The 6,204-nt window shown below is 35.4% G+C and overlaps 1 protein-coding gene across 2 annotated transcripts in view; it reads right to left on the reverse strand.

Annotated features, from left to right (window-relative positions):
* LOC106689233 (uncharacterized) overlaps positions 1-5,882 on the reverse strand; it is a 40,590-nt gene extending 34,708 nt beyond the window's left edge. Inside the window, exon 1 of one of the 2 annotated variants that reach the window (XM_014434124.3) lies at positions 5,644-5,882. The gene's annotated coding sequence lies outside the window, so the exon portion shown is untranslated. The remainder of the gene's footprint in view (positions 1-5,643) is intronic. The other variant, XM_014434123.2, reaches the window with a different exon arrangement.
* Positions 5,883-6,204: the final 322 nt, after the last annotated feature.

Below are 6,204 nucleotides of genomic sequence, written 5' to 3' on the forward strand. Positions count from 1 at the left end.
GATACGAGGGCCCATTCAAGGTGATAATCATTAGGGAGAATAATGTAGTTACGATAGAGAGTATCCGAGAACCTAAAAAGAGGCGAACTGTCCATACTGAACAATTAAAACTTCCGGCAATGATAGTATAGAGACTGGACTGTTCTCATATCACCGTCACTTGAAATGTAGTTATTTATTTATTTTGTTAATGTTGTGTTTTAGTTTATTTGTGACTTTTGTATTTTCTTTATTTTATGTTGTTCATTTTATTGTACCAGAAATCTTTTTCTTTATTGTTAAGTTTAATTTATGTATATAGTGTTTACTTTTGATCAACTTGTGAGTTTTTGTATATTGGTATAGGCCTTTTTTTTTTATTGTAAATAATTTTCCATATTTTTTGTATATATGTTATATTCTACAGTATAAGTTTACGAGGATTGTTCGTAAACTGGCGGGGTGAGGGGGGGGAGTTACAGTCAGAGTTACAGTCGATGTCAGCTGACTGAGCAGATCAGCTGATCATGTGTATATATAAAGATGTGCTGAACCCAATAAAGCCAGTAAGTTACAGCAGTTCACACGTGTTAAATCTTATTCGTTCTTCTCTTTTTTGACCTTTGGCTTTCGCCGATACTTATATAAATATAATTTAAGTATCGTCGAGAGAAAACCGTGAAGATTCACAAACAAAATAACTACATTTCTGGTAGTCTAATCTTGTTGTGATGATATGAAGACACTCTACATTGTAATTCCCGAAGTTTCAACTGTTCAATATGGACAGTTCTCCTCCTTCTAGGTTCTTTGACACTTTCTACTATAGCAATATTATGTTCTCTAATGACAATTACTCCGAATGGGCCCTTATACCTCTGCAGCTCTTTCCCTCTCTTAACCACCGTCCAAATATTTATTTTACTCATTAGGTCTCGGACATTTAATTTATGGTGTGCCTCCCTTCAACTGTAAAAGCACTTGACCGAAGGACAGTTCGCAGCAATGAGTCCTGAACTATTGCATTCATAATATCTGGGAGCGTCCTCTTTTCTGGGTCTTCGAGGTTTATTGCTGCGTTGCACGACTCGGTCATCTCTTTTTTTATATTCAAACTTGGGTGATCGAGAAGGTTCCTGTTTGAAGTCGAATAGCGCCCTGAAATTCCTCCTGCTACTAAAAGGTACCTGCCTCCACTGCTGAATATCTACTTCTTCCTCCTCTCTGGCCCCTTTTTCCATTAAGTCGCGGACACATTCCACGAACAATTTGGTACAATGAAGTTCCATCCTAATTGTATCTTCAATATTTTGTCAAAAATAGTTAGCTGTTGTGATGCCTCGGCCTGTCCTACACTTTCAATAAATTTTTTGATGATAGCTGTTTATTTATCTAGTATATTCTCAGCAAAACTGTAAGATGATTGGCCCGACTTTCTCACCTCAGAGACGGTAAACGTCTTTTTCTGTCGTCCAGCGTCCTCTTCCGTATGCCTTTTTCAATCTTTTAGTAAGCTCGTCCTATGAGGTTAGCTCATCCACCGGAATGCCGTTCAGCACGTTTCTTTTCACCCACCCAACCAACGACGCCCTTAATTCTGTGGCATCTAGAGGATCAAACTTGCCTCAATTGGATTATGAATCTGATTTACTCTCTTCAAAAATTGGTTAAGGTGCCCTAATTCTCCTCCGAATTTTCCTGATTCCGAGATTGCAGTTTTCAGGTATTCATTATTTTTACCTTCCACATAGTTTATCAGCTGTTATTACAATGGTTGTTAGATAATAGTACTTATCCTATACACCTGTTATCATATACAATATTTATCATATACTAATTCCGAGGAGAATTAGAGTACCTTAACCATTTTTTAAAGAGAGAAAATCAGATTCATAATCTAATAGAGGCAAGAATCGAAGAAGGACTGGTGGATGTTGTAGATGCCACAGAACTAAGGGCGTCTTTGATAGGAAGGGCGAAAATGGGGGCGGTAGTCCATGTGTTGGAAGATCTAACAAGTCAATATGATATCTTGACTGTATGGACTGTTCCCTCGGTTGCACCGGAAGATTTCATCCGCATAACCAATGATGTAACCAAACGTTGCAAAACATATTACATGTACGTTGGAAATAAAACCATCTTAGATCGTATTAAGCACCTGTTGAAAACAGAGAGGATAGGAGCCGATAGAAACATCATTTTATGTTCTAAAATCGTGGAAGTGATAAAAGATCCCGTTCGCCAAAAATAGTTAGCTAAAGGCTACCATGAAGGAGAAACTAACCATTGTGGGATACTTGAAACTCTCGCCGCATTGCGTCGCATGTATTACTGGCACCACATGCGTCGTTCGATTAAGGATGTTTTGCAGGCATGTACAGTATGTCACCGAGCAAAATACTACAGACTTCCTATTAATATCCATCCAGAAATTACTCATACACCAAATTCGCCGCTATTATACCTTGCAGGTTGACATTTTTACTTGGTAGGGTTCACATTGTCTAACCTTATTAGATAACTTTAGTAAATTAGCTATGCTATATCCCTTGCCAACCAAAACATCCCTTTGGGAGGGTATGTTTGCCAGAATGTCATCCTATGGAGTACCGCAAACCATTACGTCTGACGGTGGAAGGGAATTTCGAAAAGATCGTAACACCACAGAATGATCCGAGTTGAACATAAAATGGCATTTCTATTCCCCCGGGAACCTACAAGGGCGCGGTTCCATTGAAATCTTACAGAATGCGCTAGGGGAAGACCTTCGGTTGTTCCAATTAAATATATAAGAGACTAGGAGCTACCGCAGCAAAGCCTGTAGCGGTGTTGGCATACAATAACAGTAGGCAACAAAAGGCATACAATTCATTCTACCACGGGATTTACACCAGTAGAAGTTGTATTCGACCACCTGGTACGAAGGAGGGGAGATTTGCTCACAGCGGCATACACGCATCTAGGAGACACTGTCATTCCCAAGCATAGGTAACTAGCCGACATTTCCCAGCGGATGCGCTCTTATTTTGTGTTATGATATCCTCTTGTGAGATTGTGATGTATCGACCAACCTATTCGCTAAAATTGTCTGTTAAAAAAATCAGATAAGTAAGGCTACCATGGAAAGCGGGAGTGGAGGGTTTCATGCCGTCTTCGATATATTTTAAAGACTCACTTAATAAGAGTGCTAGAAAGATCCTCAGAGAGCTAAGGAGACAGGCAGGTGCCGACAGCTGGACAGAACCAGTACGAAATGGCACACTAGAATTAATACAACAGAAGAAAAAAAAATAGTTCAAAAACATAATGAATGCTGACGCTCTCATGTACATTAAAGAAAGCCGACGCCGAAAACCATTTCAGAGGCCTCTTTATCTTAACAAGAGAATCCGCAAACGTGTGGATTATGAGAAATGCTCTTCAATGCCAAATTTTATGTCCATTGATGTCCAGGTAAAAAAGCGATTAACTCGACATCATTGGCCACATTGTCGGAGTCGGATTGTGTATTAATCCGCGCAATAAAATACTTTGGTGTATTACACATCAAGGAGGGTTATGTTCCAGAGCCTGTACGCCACGGGCGCTCAATATTGGTCTATAAAGGTAAAGAAGATTCAATAAACATTTCCTTCTGGATACCAATAACGACATACTCCAATGTTCCCCGAATCATTGAAAAGGTTATGGATGATTAATTAAGATTAACAGATCACTTTTTGTAAAAATCAAAGAGGACCCACCAAAGGTCTACTGAGAAGATACGAAAGCCCAGAATCATTGACGCAATCATAAAAGATGCCAAAATAAGAAAAAACATTTGGCATTTAAAAAATTAAAAAAATTAAAAAAACAAATGTAATCTCTTTAAAACAGCCTTTAAAAAAGCATTCATTGTCTAACTTTTGGGGTACGTTATTATGTGCTGCAATAGCTATTTCAAACCATCTAGAATTAGTTATAGGCAAGGCTGGAAAAACTGTTAGTTTTACCTATTAGATTATTCTATTGGAAGGATTAATATTCGGTAGGGGCTAAAAGGATTGTAGCTAGCTCTAAATCGTTTTAGCTTGCTCGTGGACATTTTGGAAAGTTGGCAGAGTGTTCTTTCTTACAATTAATGCATTTTGGAGTAAAGCCATTTAATAATATAATCGGACAATCTTTTGATGAATGTTCTTGGACATATTTTAAACATTTAGGATTTTTATAACTATTTTATCTTATGTGGTTGAATTCCTGACATATCTACAGACAGATATTTCAGATACTACAGAAATATCAACAGGCAGATATCTTTAAGTCATTGTTTTTTACTAATACATTTTTCCCAGGTTAAGCTAACGTTTTCATAATATTTAATATAATTTAATTTAGTCAGCTGCTGTTTGTTATCCAATAATAAAACGCATAATGGGAGTTTTATTTTTGTGTCACCTGATTTTCTTACCATTTGGAATATTTTGTATAATATTTCTTCATATATTTCTGTAAATAGAGTAAGTAAAAACTACTGCCGTACTATAGGTCTGTTCCAAGAAGCACTTACAAGGAAACTGTAAGGAGCATGCGCAGTACACGTTTTGGGAGGCTAATTCCTCTGTACAGTTTGCGGACCGTCGGAAGTGCTTCTTGGAACAGACTTATAGTACGGCAGTAGTTTTTTCTTACTCTATTTACAGAAATATATGAAGAAATATTATACAAAATGTTCCAAATGGCAGTGGTTTTTAGAACGGATGTTATGTTTTTGTATGTCTACGGTTGTCATGAAAACACCAAACCATTTATTTTTTTAGTGGATTATAAAAAAAAAGTCAGGCGCACGCAGATGCGGAGCACCATCTCACCACTTTCACCCATTGCCAGCACTGCCGATACTGGTATTTCTACTAGATTTTTGGATATTTTTAACCTTAGTTATTCTCTTCTTGAAGAAGGGAACTCTAAACTATTCGCTTTTGTTCTCTCTAAAATGTTTCATTAACTTCTTATTCTTGTAAGAATGTAACGTGATTGACATTATTATGATAAAAGCCTCTACCAGAGGAGCTACAATAGCGTTTAGCTCAAAAAATGTAATAATACGAGTTCAAATAAAGTGAAAAAATAAAATAAAAAAGAACGCTCCCGTTAAAATATTCAGCATATATATAATATATATTTTGTGAAATAAACTTCAACATTATTTAATAAAGTTCTAAGATACTTCTTTTAAAATTCAGTTAGAATACTTTTTATGTAATTTTTTGAGCCACAACTCTCTCTCATTTTGATTATGGCAGTATAATTCTCTTCATCGTGGATGACTTTCGAACTAGGCATAGACGTTCAGGCCATTTGTTTATACAATTATTTTTATATAGCTTTTGATAAGCAAATTGTTTAAAACAAGAATTTATAACTGACTAATCTTTGCTATAATAAAATGATCTCTACGCATATTAAAAATTAAATTTTAAGTAAAGAATACATACATAAATCATTGAATTTATATAAGAGTAATAATAAAGTAACAAAAGGAATTTTGACATTTTTTTTTGTGGATATTAACGTTATCAGTTTATATATATCAAGATATGTAAACTATATATATATATATATAAATTATTACTTAAACAGGAAACGAAAAAAAACATGTTAAAAAAAGTGAATACTTACGGAACTGGATTTATTCTTATTATTTTAATACCAAAAATATTGACTTCTGTTAAACGGTGTTAAATATATCCATTCCCTGCTTTCCTTTTTGTTTTGCAGTGTTTAAATTTGGCAGAATCGTTGGTAAGTTTTCAAGTATGGTTAAGAGTGTACAGTGAATGTTAAGATGTTCTAGTGATGATTAAGTTTTAACCTATTCAAGACATTGTAAATAATAATTCTAACCATATGGTCCTTGCAGTTAGTGCCCCACAAATGTAGAATAATAATTACATTTACTAGGTGGGTTGAGATTTTAGCATACGAATTATGAGGACTAAACGGAGTGTCTTCCGCGTACGTAGTTACTTTCTTTGTGATAATTTATAAACACATCCTTAATGTTCTGTTTCCTTTCAATTTTTAAATAACGTCTGGAATGAACTTAAAAATCTTTTGAATTGTATTAAACAAAAAACTTTGGTCCTACAGCAAAGTTAAAACAACCTTTGGAAAGCTTACTAAATATGGTGACAATGATCAGCATTTTAAAAATATTTACTCTCACTCACTCTCTCTCAT

Source organism: Halyomorpha halys, unplaced genomic scaffold, assembly GCF_000696795.3.
Source record: "Halyomorpha halys isolate HHAL.00 unplaced genomic scaffold, Hhal_1.1 Scaffold1310.1, whole genome shotgun sequence".
Classification (NCBI taxonomy): Eukaryota; Metazoa; Arthropoda; class Insecta; order Hemiptera; family Pentatomidae; genus Halyomorpha; species Halyomorpha halys.